The 16470-nt window shown below is 42.7% G+C and overlaps 1 long non-coding RNA gene across 1 annotated transcript; it reads left to right on the top strand.

Annotated features, from left to right (window-relative positions):
• The first annotated feature begins 792 nt into the window (after nt 1-792).
• LOC125537698 (uncharacterized) lies at nt 793-16144 on the top strand. The gene is made up of 2 exons (XR_007296059.2): nt 793-1183; nt 4047-16144. It is a non-coding gene; the product is annotated as an uncharacterized LOC125537698 (long non-coding RNA).
• Nucleotides 16145-16470: the final 326 nt, after the last annotated feature.

The following is a 16470-nucleotide window of genomic DNA, read 5'->3' as shown; positions in this document are numbered from 1 at the left end:
AAATGAAGATATACCTAGACCTTCAAATGAAGAAGCTTGACATGAAGGAGGCCGCAAAGAGGAGGAAGCTTAACATTGAGGAGGCCGCTCAACTGAAGAAGCTCGAGATCGAGGCCACCAATGCCGACACCAAAGCAACAGAGATGGCACTCGCGATCATGAGTGTCGACAAGAAAAACATGTCATCGGAGAGGGAAGGCTTGGTTCACGAATCGACAAAAGGAGATGTTTGCCCGAGACGGCCTGTGTAACACCCCGGCTGTTAAGCTATAGTAACCACACACTAATGGTGCCAGGTCATCATAATTATTGTTTTCTAAACTTTACTTTGATCCAAACTGAATTCAAATTCAAATTAAAATAAAGTCAAATTATTATCTCTTGAAACGGTAAATCGATGGTTTGAAAATATTCACTAACTAATTATCAGGGAGAAACCAACTTTAATAAAATATTTAATTGCCCTGAAACAATTAAAACAGGGGCCAAGTCTTTACTAAAATGACTTTTCAAAATTATAGAAATTCTAAAATATTTTATTTAAAATCCCAAGACTTTTTGTGGTAGTAATAAATAATGCCTAGTATTTGATTTGACAAATTGTATATTTTACCAAAGCTTTTTGCTAGTTAAACTAATAGAAACAGTAGCTAAAATAAAACAAACAAAAAAATTAAATTAACCTAACCGACTGGGCTCTTGGCCCATCTAACAAACAACCAGCCCAACACGGCGCACTTCGTTACTAACCCTAACTCCTCCCGTCCCGATCCTCATCTCTCCCTCATTCCCACCTCGCGCCGCCAGGAGCAAGCGAGAGCGCTCCCGCTCGACCCCGCAGCTCCTCCAGCCGGCCACGCCCTCCCTCTCCCCCGAGCTCGCCTCACCCTCCTCTGAACCCACCTCCGCCGCCACTCCCACGCTAGAGCCCTCCCCGCCGGCCCCTCGCCGTACACGGCCGCCCGACGCCGTGAACCCCATGGCCACCGGCCTCCCTAAGTAGGCTAACGCTTCGAGGGGCTGCCCCTCGACCTCCTCAACCTCCACGCCAACTCCAGCGAATAGGAGCTTCACCAAGTCGTCGCCGTCATCTCTTCTTCAACCTCGTCCGCCTCTCCGATCCCCGTCGAGCCGCTCGCCATCGACGCCCTCCGGCTACCTCGACCCCGGCAAAGAGCTCGCGGTGAGCTACTGCGTCAAACCCCTCATGTTCGCCCTCGGATTGGAGCCTTAGCGTGCTGCTGTCGTTGCCTTGCTCCGGCCGCCGCTGCCGTTGCTTCTCCGGCCACGTTCGGCCACCCCCGCTGCTGCCACGACCACCGTTCGATGCGCGCTGCCGCGGGCGTCCGAACGCACCAAGCTGCGCGTCAAGCCGACGCCTGTGGCGGATTTCCGACCAGGTCCCGAGCCCTCCGCCTCTGATTTGGTCGCTGACGGATTTCTCCGGTGGTGCTGATGTGGCACCTTTAACCCAGCTCCTAATTACGCTCTGAGTCACCGACAAATGGGACCCACACCTAATTAATCGCGGGCATAATTAACAGACTAATTAAAATAATCCAAATAGCCACTTACATGTGGGGCTCACCGCATTAATTAAACACGTTTAAAATTGATCCTTAATTACCCCTACAGTCCATGACATGTGGGACCATGTGTACTGTTCTAGTCGATAAGGTTGACTGGGTCCTCTGCTGACTCAGCAACTGGGCCCCACTGTTAGTCTCACTTGCACTTCTCTGGATACACTTTCATGTACCTGTAGCATATATTGTTTAACTGTATTTTCGAATTAAAATAAATAAATAATTTTAGAATATATTTGAAACTTTGAAAATTAATATAAAATAATCCGTAGTTCGGATGAAAATACTTTGTACATGAAAGTTACTTAGAACGACGAGACGAATTCGATACACAGTCTGTTTGCTAACCACACGTCCCTAGCACGGCGAACATCCAACTTTCCCCCTTCGGTCTGTCTATCCGAAAACACGAAACACCGGAAATACTCTCCCAGATGTTTCCCCCTTTCGTCGGTAGCACTAGTATTGTGTTAGGTCATCTCTAACACCGCGTATTGCCATGTTATGCTTTGTGATACTTTGATTGCTCCATTATTTATTATATTCCCCTCCGTTACTTCTTCGGTAGACCTCGAGACCGCGGTTGAACCAGTGATCAACTAATTCACCTTTGAGGGTATGTTTCTGTCTGCAGAGCAACCAGGCAGGCCCCCCTCCCTTGATCACCAGATATCGCCTATTCTTCTCTCTACTGCTTGCATTAGAGTAGTGTAGCATGTTGCTGCTTTCGGTTTATCCTATTCTATTGCATAGCCTGTCATTGTTGCTACAGTTGTTGATAACTTACCTGCAGTCCTAAATGCTTAGTATAGGATGCTAGTTTATCATCAGTGGCCCCACATTCTTGTTCGTCTTCGATGCTATACTATCGGGCCGTGATCACTAGGGAGGTGATCACGGGTATATACTTATAATACATGATATATGATACATGTTGTGACTAAAGTCGGGTCGCTCGTTGAGTACCCGCAAGTGATTCGAATATGGGGGCTGAAGGGGCAGGTGGTTCCATCCAAGTAGTGATGGGCCTGGGTTCCCGACGGCCCCCCCGACTGTTACTTTGTGACGGAGCGACAGGGCAGGTTGTGACCTCCTAGGAGATAGGTGGGCTTGGTCCCTGGTCGGTGTTCGCGGTTGCTTCAAAATAACACACATAACGAGATCTTAGTATTTGATCTGAGTCTGGCCACTGGCCTATACGCACTAACCAACTACGCGGGAATAATTATAGGCACTCGACGTCGTGGTATCAGCCGAAGCCTTCTTGACGTCAGCGACTGAGCGTCGCGCGCCGGATTGGGCTGGAACGTCTGCTCTTGTATTAGGGAGGTTAAGTCTGCTTACCGGCTACCCACGCAACGTGCAGGTGTGCAATGGGCCCTGACCCCAGCGCGCTTAGGATTTAGACCGGCGTGCTGACCTCTCTGTTGTGCCTAGGTGTGGCTGCGACGTGTTGATCTTCTGAGGCCGGACATGACCCAGAAAAGTGTGCCCGTCCAGAGGGATCGAGCGTGTTGGGAAATATGGTGCGCCCCTACAGGAAAGTTTATCTATTCGAATAACCGTGTCCCTCGGTAAAAGGACGACCCGGAGTTGTACCTTGACCTTATGACAACTAGAACCAGATCTTAATAAAACACACCCTTTCAAGTGTGATGAGGACATGGCTACCTTGGATACGATCAAAGATATTGCATACATGTATATTTGTGAGGTGATTTCTAATGCAAACTATGTAATAATTTATTTATGTCATCCAGGACAAAAAATACTTCACAAATCTTTTGTGCCATGTCTAATTGCAGGTATACGGGACATTTGTACAATCCACATATGAAGATAAGGGAAAAATAGAAGTTTAGGTGCTGTTTAAAAAGTCCTCTCACATCACTTTTGGGCCAAGAGAAGATAGAATCCAAGTCTCTCACGTTCTGTATTCAGATTCGGACTGCACAGACATACCTGACTTAAAACGCTAACAACTTTTTCATACAGACTCCGAATTGGGTGATTCTTTTTTGTTTGAAAGTAGATTTCGTGCTCTTTCCAACACAATTGGATTCACCTTCAAATTTGTCTGTAACGTTAAGTTATGGACGAAACAATCTGACGTTGCAGTAGAATCCAAGTCAAACTACAAGCCCAACGGTGTAGCATCACCTCCACTTGGAGCCATGAGCCTTGTACGACCTAGGGTTAGTTTTAGACTGCCTTGGGACGTCCTCCTACCTCCTTGGCGCCACCCCTTGCTCCTATATAATTAGATCCATCTAGTAGCTTTTTTTTGGGTTTTGTTTAGATTAAAGTTCGTCATAGCTGCAACTTCGCGTATTTCGTTTATGTTCAACTACCCGACAAAGGCGTCACAGAACGCCACCTTAATCAATAAAGGTTTCCTCTTATATTCGCAATATCCAGATTGCAATCTTAGTTTCTTACTTGTTTTCCGTTTGCTCGCAGGAAACAGACCCTCGTGGTCAGGTTGATCGTGCTCCGACGTGGTCAATAACCACTCGAAATTGGTTTAGCGATTGCTAAGGTGCAATGTCTTGCACGTTTGTAGTCGGATCGTCAAAGTCGGCTCCACCAAATCGATAGTTATCATCTCATCGAAATATCGGGTCCCTCGCCTCTATCAAGTGATATCAGTTTTCAGGTTCCTCGGTGAGAATTTCCAGTTTTTCGTAGATTAGATTTATTTTCTTACATATTGTCCAAGAAAAAGCCACAAAAAAGTTAGATCTATTTATCATTTATCCAAGCTAGTCTGAGCCTTTGTAATTTTCTTTTCATTGCTTGCATAGTTGAATTATCGGTTGCATCGTCGTGTCAAGTTGCTTGTCTTAGTGTCTAGTTCATTTAGAGTTTCGAGTTCTGTTCACATTAGTCACGTCGCCGCGACATCGTTATCCCTTCCGCTATCCACCACTCATCCATCAATTTCCACCACATGCTACCCATTGTTCATTGCCACAATCATAGTTGAGGTCATTCACATTTTCACTAGATCCAATCTGCATCTTATCTAGTTTGTCTTGGAAAGAGGGAGAGAGAAAAAAAAGGCAAAGAAAAAAGAGAAAGAAAAAAAGTTAAAAAAAGCAAGAGAAAAAAAGTGTGAGTGAAAAAAAAGAGAAGAAAAAAAACAAAATTCGGATCTATCTAGACACAATCTCGTAGTTGATTTCGGATTGGAATCTGTTTCGTGCACTGTTCAGTAAAATAGCCATAACTTCCTCATATGAAGTCCGTTTTGGCTCCGCGAGTACTCAAATGAAAGCTACCGACGAGCCGCATCTAAATAGTTGCAGAGACAAGTTCAATATTTGGCACCTCAAAATCGGCTTATAAATAAGTCATTTTGCCCTCCGAAGTTCGCAACACAGCTTGTTCCAGTTTTTGACACCAGTTTTGGAATTTTTTGAGTCCTCATATCAACTCAGAATTGAGTGATTCTTTTTGCATTTGAAAGCTTGAGTCATTGCCATTTTTGAGAAAAATTATCATAAAATTGGCACAAACTTTTCCAGAGAAAAGTTTGAGAGAAAAATTATTGTATATCCTGCTTGGCAGTTGTTTTTCATCATTATCTTTATTGCCGTTGTGATCTTCACTTATATCTTGTTGTCCAGAGCTACTTAGTATCCTTCATTAATGCCAGTTGTGCTACGCCGTGACCTCATTAGTGTTAGAGGCTCGCGTCTCTAGTCCGGTCTAGTCTAGGACCAGCACAGTACCGTCGTTGAGCGTTTATTCAACATTGCATCTCCGAATTGATTATTGCTAATCTTTTGCTACCATATATAGCCAACCCAACTCCACATATTTCTAAATCGTGTATACGTACGTTCCCCTGACAATCGCTTTACACAATCTTCGGAGTTATTTGACAGCGCTGGTTACCTGTCACCACCTGCCGCATGGTAAGAACTTCTAAGATATTGATATTTGCTTTACTGTGAGCACTTTACAACCACATCCTAGTAGTTCATAGGAACATTATTCTTGAATTTTGTTTCTTGTTTCTACTAATCATGACAGGTTCCGGAGATAAAAGTTCTTGGACGACGGACATATCTTCATCATCACGAGAGTTGGGACAACACACACAAGCACATGGTCAAGTTAACTTTTTACCGTCATTTGAGGGTAGATTTTGTTGGGGAACGTAGTAATTTCAAAAAATTTCCTACGCACACGCAAGATCATGGTGATGCATAGCAACGAGAGGGGAGAGTGTTGTCTACGTACCCTCGTAGACCGTTCACAGAAGCGTTATATCAACGCGGTTGATGTAGTCGTACGTCTTCACGTCCGACCGATCCAAGTACCGAAAGCACGGCACCTCCGAGTTCTGCACACGTTCGACTCGGTGATGTCCTCGCCTTCTCGATCCAGCAAGAGGGGCGAAGTAGTAGATGAGTTCCGGCAGCACGACGGTGTGGTGACGGTGTTGGTGAAGAACAATCTCCGTAGGGCTTCGCCTAAGCACTACGAAAACTATGATGGAGGATAAACTAGAGGGGACGGGGTTGCTGGCACACGGCTTGGTGTTTCTTGATGTGTCTTTGGTGCTAGCCCTACCCCTCTATTTATATGTTGAGCCCTGGGGTCGAAACTTGGAGTAAAAGCCTCCTCAAAGTCGGTTTCACCCGAAAGGCAAGAGTCCTTCTCGGACTCCAGGGCTAGACGCCAGAGTTCCCGGTGTCTACCCCCTAGACGCCAGGGTTCCTGGCGTCTAGCCTCTGGTCTCCGCAAAACTTTCTTTTGCACTTTCCAAAAGCCTCGCGGGCTTTCCCCTTTGGCCCAGATAAAGTGTTCTCGTGCCCAAACATTTCGGGAAACATCCGGAACCTCTTCCGGTGAATTCCGGAACCCTTCCGGAGATCAAACACTACTATCGACATATCAATCTTTACTTCCGGACCATTCCGGAGTTCCTAGTCATATCTGTGATCTCATCCAAAACTCGGAACAACATTCTGTCACCAACATACATAACTCACATAGTACTATATCGTCAACGAACGTTAAGCGTGCGGACCCTACGGGTTCGAGAACTATGTAGACATGACCGAGACACCTCTCTGGTCAATAACCAATAGCGGGACCTGGATGCCCATATTGGCTCCTATATATTCTACGAAGATCTTTATCGGTCAGACCGCATAACAACATACGTTGTTCCCTTTGTCATCGGTATGTTACTTGCCCGAGATTCGATCGTCGGTATCTCAATACCTAGTTCAATCTCGTTACCGGCAAGTCTCTTTACTCGTTCCGTAATGCATCATCCCGCAACTAACTCATTAGTTGCAATGCTTGCAAGGCTTATAGTGATGTGCATTACCAAGTGGGCCCAGAGATACCTCTCTGACAATCGGAGTGACAAATCCTAATCTCGAAATACGCCAACCCAACAAGTACCTTTGGAGACACCTGTAGAGCACCTTTATAATCACCCAGTTACGTTGTGATGTTTGGTGGCACACAAAGTGTTCCTCCGGTAAACGGGAGTTGCATAATCTCATAGTCATAGGAACATGTATAAGTCATGAAGAAAGCAATAGCAACAAAACTAAACGATCAAGTGCTAAGCTAACGGAATGGGTCAAGTCAATCACATCATTCTCCTAATGATGTGATCTCGTTAATCAAATGACAACTCGTGTCTATGGTTAGGAAACTTAACCATCTTTGATCAACGAGCTAGTCAAGTAGAGGCATACTAGTGACACTCTGTTTGTCTATGTATTCACACATGTATTATGTTTCCGGTTAATACAATTCTAGCATGAATAATAAACATTTATCATGAAATAAGGAAATAAATAATAACTTTATTATTGCCTCTAGGGCATATTTTCTCCAGTCTCCCACTTGCACTAGAGTCAATAATCTAGATCACATCGCCATGTGATTTAACATCAATAGTTCACATCACCATGTGATTAACACCCATAGTTCACATCGTCATGTGACCAACACCCAAAGGGTTTACTAGAGTCAATAATCTAGTTCACATCGCTATGTGATTAACACCAAAAGAGTACTAAGGTGTGATCATGTTTTGCTTTTGAGAGAAGTTTAGTCAACGGGTCCGCAACATTCAGATCCGTATGTATTTTGCAAATTTCTATGTCAACAATGCTCTGCACGGAGCTACTCTAGCTAATTGCTCCCACTTTCAATATGGATCAGTGTCAAAACTTGCATCGTCATAACCCTTTACGACAAACCTTTTGTCACCTCCATAATCGAGAAACATATCCTTACTCAAGGATAATTTTGACCAATGTCCAGTGATCTACTCCTAGATCACTATTGCACTCCCTTGCCAAACTCAGGGCAGGGTATACAATAGGTCTGGTACACAGCATGGCATACTTTATAGAACCTATGGCTGAGGCATAGGGAATGACTTTCATTCTCTTTCTATCTTCTGCCGTGGTCGGGCTTTGAGTCTTACTTAATTTCACACCTTGTAACACAGGCAAGAACTCTTTCTTTGACTGTTCCATTTTGAACTATTTCAAAATCTTGTCAAGGTATGTACTCATTGAAAAACTTATCAAGCGTCTTGATCTATCTCTATAGATCTTGATGCTCAATATATAAGCAGCTTCACCGAGGTCTTTCTTTGAAAAACTCCTTTCAAACATTTCTTTATGCTTTGCAGAATAATTCTACATTATCTCCGATCAACAATATGTCATTCACATATAGTTATCAGAAATGCTGTAGTGCCCCCACTCACTTTCTTGTAAATATAGGCTTCACCACAAGTCTGTATAAAACTATATGCTTTGATCAACTTATCAAAGCATATATTCCAACTCCGAGATGCTTGCACCATTCCATAGATGGATCGCTGGAGCTTGCATATTTTGTTAGCACCTTTAGGTTTGACAAAACTTTCTTGCTACATCATATACAACTCTTCTTTAATAAATCCATTAAGGAATGTAGTTTTGTTTATCCATTTGCCAGATTTCATAAAATGTGGCAATTGCTAACATGATTCAGACAGACTTAAGCATAGATACGAGTGAGAAACTCTCATCGTAGTCAACACCTTGAACTTGTCAAAAACCTTTTGCGACAATTCTAGCTTTGTAGATAGTAACACCACTATCAGCGTCCGTCTTCCTCTTGAAGATCCATTTAATCTCAATGGCTCGCCGATCAATGGGCAAGTCAATCAAAGTCCATACTTTGTTCTCATACATGGATCTCATCTCAGATTTCATGGCCTCAAGCCGTTTCGCGGAATCTGGGCTCATCATCGCTTCCTCATAGTTCGTAGGTTCGTCATGGTCAAGTAACATGACCTCCAGAACAGGATTACCGTACCACTCTGGTGCAGATCTCACTCTGGTTTACCTACGAGGTTTCGGTAGTAACTTGATCTGAAGTTACATGATCTTCATCATTAGCTTCCTCACTAATTGGTGTAGTAGTCACAGGAACATATTTCTGTGATGAACTACTTTCCAATAAGGGAGCAGGTACAGTTACCTCATCAAGTTCTACTTTCCTCCCACTCACTTCTTTCGAGATAAACTCCTTCTCTAGAAAGACTCCGAATTTAGCAACAAAAGTCTTGCCTTTGGATCTATGATAGAAGATGTACCCAACAGTCTCCTTTGGGTATGCTATGAAGACACATTTCTCCGATTTGGGTTTGAGCTTATCAGGATGAAACTTTTTCATATAAGCATCGCAGCCCCAAACTCTAAGAAACGACAGCTTAGGTTTCTTGCCAAACCATAGTCCATACGGTGTCGTCTCAACGGATTTAGATGGTGCCCTATTTAACGGGAATGCAGCTGTCTCTAATGCATAACCCCAAAACGATAGTGGTAGATCGGTAAGAGACATCATAGATCGCACCATATCTAATAAAGTACGGTTATGACGTTCGGACACACCATTACACTGTGGTGTTCTAGGTGGCGTGAGTAGTGAAACTATTTCACATTGTTTTAACTGAAGGACAAACTCGTAACTCAAATATTTTACTTCTGCGATCATATCGTAGAAACTTTTATTTTTGTTACGATGATTCTCCACTTCACTCTGAAATTCTTTGAACTTTTCAAATGTGTCAGACTTGTGTTTCATCAAGTAGATATACTCATATCTGCTCAAATCATCTGTGAAGATCAGAAAATAATGATACCTGCCGTGAGCCTCAATATTCATCGGACCACATACATCAGTATGTATGATTTCCAACAAATCTTTTGCTCGCTCCATTGTTCCGGAGAACGGAGTCTTAGTCATCTTGCCCATGAGGCATGGTTCGCAAGCATCAATTGATTCATAATCAAGTGATTCCAAAAGTCCATCAGCATGGAGTTTCTTCATGCGCTTTACACCAATATGACCTAAACGGCAGTGCCACAAACAAGTTGCACTATCATTATTAACTTTGCATCTTTTGGCTTCAATTTTATGAATATGTGTATCATTACGATCGAGATCCAACAAACCATTTTCGTTGGTGTGTATGACCATAGAAGGTTTTATTCATGTAAACAGAACAACACTTGTTCTCTAACTTAAATGAATAACCATATTGCAATAAACATGGTCAAATCATATTCATGTTCAACGCAAACACCAAATAACACTTATTTAGGTTCAACACTAATCCCGAAAGTATAGGAAGTGTGCGATGATTATCATATCAATCTTGGAACCACTTCCAACACACATCGTCACTTCACCCTTAACTAGTCTCTGTTTATTCTGCAACTCCAGTTTCGAGTTACTACTCTTAGCAATTGTACTAGTATCAAATACCGAGGGGTTGCTACGAACACTAGTAAAATACACATCAATAATCTGTATATCAAATATACTTTTGTTCACTTTGCCATCCTTCTTATCCGCCAAATACTTGGGGCAGTTCCGCTTCTAGTGACCAGTCCCTTTGCAGTAGAAGCACTTAGTCTCAGGCTTAGGACCAGACTTGGGCTTCTTCACTTGAGCAGCGACTTGCTTGCCGTTCTTCTTGAAGTTCCCCTTCTTCCCTTTGCCCTTTTCTTGAAACTAGTGGTCTTGTCTACCATCAACACTTGATATTTTTCTTGATTTCTACCTTCGTCGATTTCAGCATTACGAAGAGCTTGGGAATCGTTTGCGTTATCCCTTGCATATCATAGTTCATCACGAAGTTCTACTAACTTGGTGATGGTGACTAGAGAATTCTGTCAATCACTATTTTATCTGGAAGATTAACTCCCACTTGATTCAAGCGATTGTAGTACCCAGACAATCTGAGCACATGCTCATTGCTTGAGCTATTCTCCTCCATCTTTTAGCTATAGAACTTGTTGGAGACTTCATATCTCTCAACTCGGGTATTTGCTTGAAATATTAACTTCAACTCCTAGAACATCTCATATGGTCCATGACGTTCAAAACGTCTTTGAAGTCCCGATTCTAAGCTATTAAGCATGGTGCACTAAACTATTAAGTAGTCATCATATTGAGCTAGCTAAACGTTCATGATGTCTGCATCTGCTCCTGCAATAGGTCTGTCACTTAGCGGTGCATTAAGGACATAATTCTTCTGTGCAGCAATGAGGATAAACCTCAGATCACGGATCCAATCCGCATCATTGCTACTAACATCTTTCAACTTAGTTTTCTCTAGGAACATATCAAAAATAAAATAGGGGAGCTAAACGCTAGCTATTGATCTACAACATAGATATGCTAATACTACCAGGACTAAGTTCATGATAAATTAAAGTTCAATTAATCATATTACTTAAGAACTCCCACTTAGATAGACATCCCTCTAATCATCTAAGTGATCACGTGATCCAAATCAACTAAACCATAACCGATCATCATGTGAAATGGAGTAGCTTTCAATGGTGAACATCAATATGTTGATCATATCTACTATATGATTCACGCTCGACCTTTCGGTCTCAGTGTTCCGAGGCCATATCTGCATATGCTAGGCTCGTCAAGTTTAACCTGAGTATTCTGCGTGTGCAAAAACTGGCTTGCACCCGTTGTAGATGGACGTAGAGCTTATCACACCCGATCATCACGTGGTGTCTGGGCACGATGAACTTTGGCAACGGTGCATACTCAGGGAGAACACTTTTATCTTGAAATTTAGTGAGAGATCATCTTATAATGCTACCGTCAATCAAAGCAAGATAAGATGCATAAAAGATAAACATCATATGCAATCAATATAAGTGATATGATATGGCCATCATCATCTTGTGCTTGTGATCTCCATCTCCGAAGCACCGTCATGATCACCATCGTCACCGGCGCGACACATTGATCTCCATCGTAGCATCATTGTTGTCTCGCCAATCTTATGCTTCTACGACTATCGCTACCGCTTAGTGATAAAGTAAAGCATTACAGCGCAATTGCATTGCATACAATAAAGCGACAACCATATGGCTCCTGCCAGTTGCCGATAACTCGGTTACAAAACATGATCATCTCATACAATAAAATTTAGCATCATGTCTTGACCATACCACATCACAACATGCCCTGCAAAAACAAGTTAGACGTCCTCTACTTTGTTGTTGCAAGTTTTACGTGGCTGCTACGGGCTTAAGCAAGAACCGTTCTTACCTACGCATCAAAACCACAACAATAGTTTGTCAAGTTGGTGTTGTTTTAACCTTCGCAAGGACCGGGCGTAGCCACACTTGGTTCAACTAAAGTTGGAGAAACTGACACCCGCCAGCCACCTGTGTGCAAAGCACGTCGGTAGAACTAGTCTTGCGTAAGCGTACGCGTAATGTCGGTCCGGGCCGCTTCATCCAACAATACCGCCGAACCAAAGTATGACATGCTGGTAAGCAGTATGACTTATATCGCCCACAACTCATTTGTGTTCTACTCGTGCACAACATCAACGCATAAAACCTAGGCTCTGATGCCACTGTTGGGGAACATAGTAATTTCAAAAAAATTCCTACGCACACGCAAGATCATGGTGATGCATAGCAACGAGAGGGGAGAGTGTTGTCTACGTACCCTCGTAGACCGTTCACGGAAGCGTTATATCAATGCGGTTGATGTAGTCATACGTCTTCACGTCCGACCGATCCAAGTACCGAAAGCACGGCACCTCCGAGTTCTGCACACGTTCGGCTCGGTGACGTCCTCGCCTTCTCGATCCAGCAAGAGGGGCGAAGTAGTAGATGAGTTCCAGCAGCACAACGACATGGTGACGGTGTTGGTGAAGAACAATCTCCGCGGAGCTTCGCCTAAGCACTACGAAAACTATGACGGAGGATAAACTAGAGGGGACGGGGTTGCCGGCACACAGCTTGGTGTTTCTTGATGTGTCTTTGGTGCTAGCCCTACCCCTCTATTTATATGTTGAGCCCTGGGGTCGAAACTTGGAGTAAAAGCCTCCTCAAAGTCGGTTTCACCCGAAAGGCAAGAGTCTTTCTCGGACTCCAGGGCTAGACGCCAGGGTTCCCGGCGTCTACCCCCTAGACGCCAGGGTTCCCAGCGTCTACCCCCTAGACGCCAGGGTTCCTGGCGTCTAGCCTCTGGTCTCCGCAAAACTTCCTTTTGCACTTTCCAAAAGCCTCGTGGGCTTTCCCCTTTGGCCCAGATAAAGTGTTCTCGTGCCCAAACATTTCAGGAAACATCCGGAACCCCTTCCGGTGAATTCCAGAACCCTTCCGGAGATCAAACACTACTATCCACATATCAATCTTTACTTCCGGACCATTCCGGAGTTCCTTGTCATATCTGTGATCTCATCCAAAACTCCAAACAACGTTCGGTCACCAACATACATAACTCACATAGTAATATATCGTCAACGAACGTTAAGCGTGCGGACCCTACGGGTTCGAGAACTATGTAGACATGACCGAGACACCTATCTGGTCAATAACCAATAGCGGGACCTGGATGCCCATATTGGCTCCTACATATTCTACGAAGATCTTTATCGGTCAGACCGCATAACAACATACGTTGTTCCCTTTGTCATCGGTATGTTACTTGCCCGAGATTCGATCGTCGGTATCTCAATACCTAGTTCAATCTCGTTACCGGCAAGTCTCTTTACTCGTTCCGTAATACATCATCCCGCAACTAACTCATTAGTTGCAATGCTTGCAAGGCTTATAGTGATGTGCATTACCGAGTGGGCCCAGAGATACCTCTCCGACAATCGAAGTGACAAATCCTAATCTCGAAATACGCCAACCAAACAAGTACCTTTGGAGACACCTGTAGAGCACCTTTATAATCACCCAGTTACGTTGTGACGTTTGGTGGCACACAAAGTGTTCCTCCGGTAAACGGGAGTTGCATAATCTCATAGTCATAGGAACATGTATAAGTCATGAAGAAAGCAATAGCAACAAAACTAAACGATCAAGTGCTAAGCTAACGGAATGGGTCAAGTCAATCACATCATTCTCCTAATGATGTGATCCCGTTAATCAAATGACAACTCATGTCTATGGTTAGGAAACTTAACCATCTTTGATCAACGAGCTAGTCAAGTAGAGGCATACTAGTGACACTCTGTTTGTCTATGTATTCACACATGTATTATGTTTCCGGTTAATACAATTCTAGCATGAATAATAAACATTTATCATGAAATAAGGAAATAAATAATAACTTTATTATTGCCTCTAGGGCATATTTCCTTCAGATTTAATCCTGCTATTTATCTAGCTTGGGAGCTTGAAGTAGAACAAGTTTTTAGTCACCATGACTTTTTTGAACTTGAGCGAGTACAAGCTGCCACTAGAGCATTTACTGGTTTTGCTTCTATTTTGTGGAGTGTGCATTGTAAGAAAAATGTTGATAACCAACCCACAACTTGGAAAGATTTGAAATATGTAATGAGACAACAATTTTTCCCTCCTTACTATCATCGTGAATTTCTTTGCAAATTTGAACAATTTAAACAAGGCAACAACACTGTTCATGCTTACTACCAAGAGTTCAAATCTTATATGCATCATTGTGACATAGAAGAATCTGAGGATGATACAATGAATAGATTTTTTGGTGGTTTGAACCGTGATATTCAGGCAAGATTTCAGTACATTCCTCGTTGCATTACTGGTATGTATGTTCGTGCGTGTACCTTTGAGAGACAGATACAGGAGGATGCATTGGGTGACTACAACAACTACTATTCCAGTTCATGCTCACCACCGCCGGTTGGTTCCTCCACCATTGCACCTACTAGAGCAGCCCCACCTCGGATTGTGAGCGTGACATCATCTCAAGAGTACGATACATTGTCAACGTCCGTACGTACATCAGCTACGTCTTTGCGACAAGGTAACAGTAATTGTATTGATGATATAGCTTCACACGAGAATGATGCATGCCTAGTTAACTTGAATGCATCATGTGTTGAGTTACCTCTTCATTTGAGCACTCCACCTATTTTAGAGGATCTTGTTACTGTCATGAATGTGTCATGTGATCAAACAACTGAAATATCAACAATTTTGAGTACACCCATTGAATTAACTGTTGATGCAAAAGAACCAATGTTTAATCATTTTGATATGACCTCTAATCTTGCTGATGATTCTATGTCAAATGACTTATTGCATGTTTGCTTATTTAAGCATATTGTAGCATGTAAATTTGGTGCACGTAAGGTTTATTCATCAATGTTGGGATGGTTTAATGATGAACATTGCCAATCCTTTGATATGAATAAGAGCTTCACTTATATGTGCAAACTGAGTTGCAATATTTTCATGCCTTCTACTTCTTGTGATAATATTTCGGCTTTAGATTTTATGAACTATGAAAATTACTCATGTATACATGTGTTATTTGTGCAAAAGCCAAGGGAAGTAAAAATGGATGACATATACATATACAGCATGTACACCTTGTCTCTTTTGTTAGCCACATTTCAGTTTAAGCAACGCCGAGGATGGCTTTGTTTTCAAGAAGGGGAGGATGATGAGGACATGACTACCTTGGATACGGCCAAAAATATTGCATACATGTATATTTGTGAGGTGATTTCTAATGCAAACTATGCAATAATTTATTTATGTTCAAACTTTTGTGCCATGTCTAATTGCAGGTGTATGGGACATTTGTACAATCCACATATGAAGATAACGGAAAAAGAGAAGTTTAGGTGCTATTTAAAAAGTCATCTCACGTCACTTTTGGGCCAAGAGAAGATAGAGTCCAAGTCTCCCACGTCCTGGATTCAGATTCGGACTGCACAGACATACCTGACTCAAAACACCAACAACTTTTTCATACGAACCCCTAATTGGGTGATTCTTTTTTTGTTTGAAAGTAGATTTCGTGCTCTTTCCAACACAATTGGATTCACCTTAAAATTCATCCGGAGCGTTGAGTTATGGAAAAAACAATCTGACGTTGCAGCAAAATATGAGTCAAACTACAAGTCCAAAGGTGTTGCATCACCTCCACTTGGGCCCATTAGCCTTGTACGACCTAGGGTTAGTTTTAGGGAAAATTTTGTTTTGGCACTCTAGCTTTTGCCAATTTTCCTTATGCCATTCTAGATTTTAACATTTCATTTTTGCCACTCTTAGCTTTTGACAATTATCACAATTGCCATTTTGTGGCAAAAGCACAATAATTTTATTTCATTTTTGCCACCCTCAGCTTTTGAAATGTATGACAACTGCCACTCTGAAAATTTTGCTTTTGCCACGGGAATGGTAATTGTGATAATTGTCAAAAATTAAGAGTGGCAAAAGAGAAATGTCAAAATCTAGAGTGGCATAAGGAAAATTGGCAAAATCTAGAGTGGCAAAAACAAAATTTTCCCTTAGTTTTAGGCTGTGGGACGTCCTCCCACCTCCTTGGCCGCCACCCCTTGCTCCTATATAAGTAGATC

This window comes from Triticum urartu, chromosome 2A, assembly GCF_056163025.1.
Source record: "Triticum urartu cultivar PI428250 chromosome 2A, HENAU_Tu73, whole genome shotgun sequence".
Lineage (NCBI taxonomy): Eukaryota > Viridiplantae > Streptophyta > Magnoliopsida > Poales > Poaceae > Triticum > Triticum urartu.
This window is presented reverse-complemented; position numbering and strand designations above follow the sequence as displayed.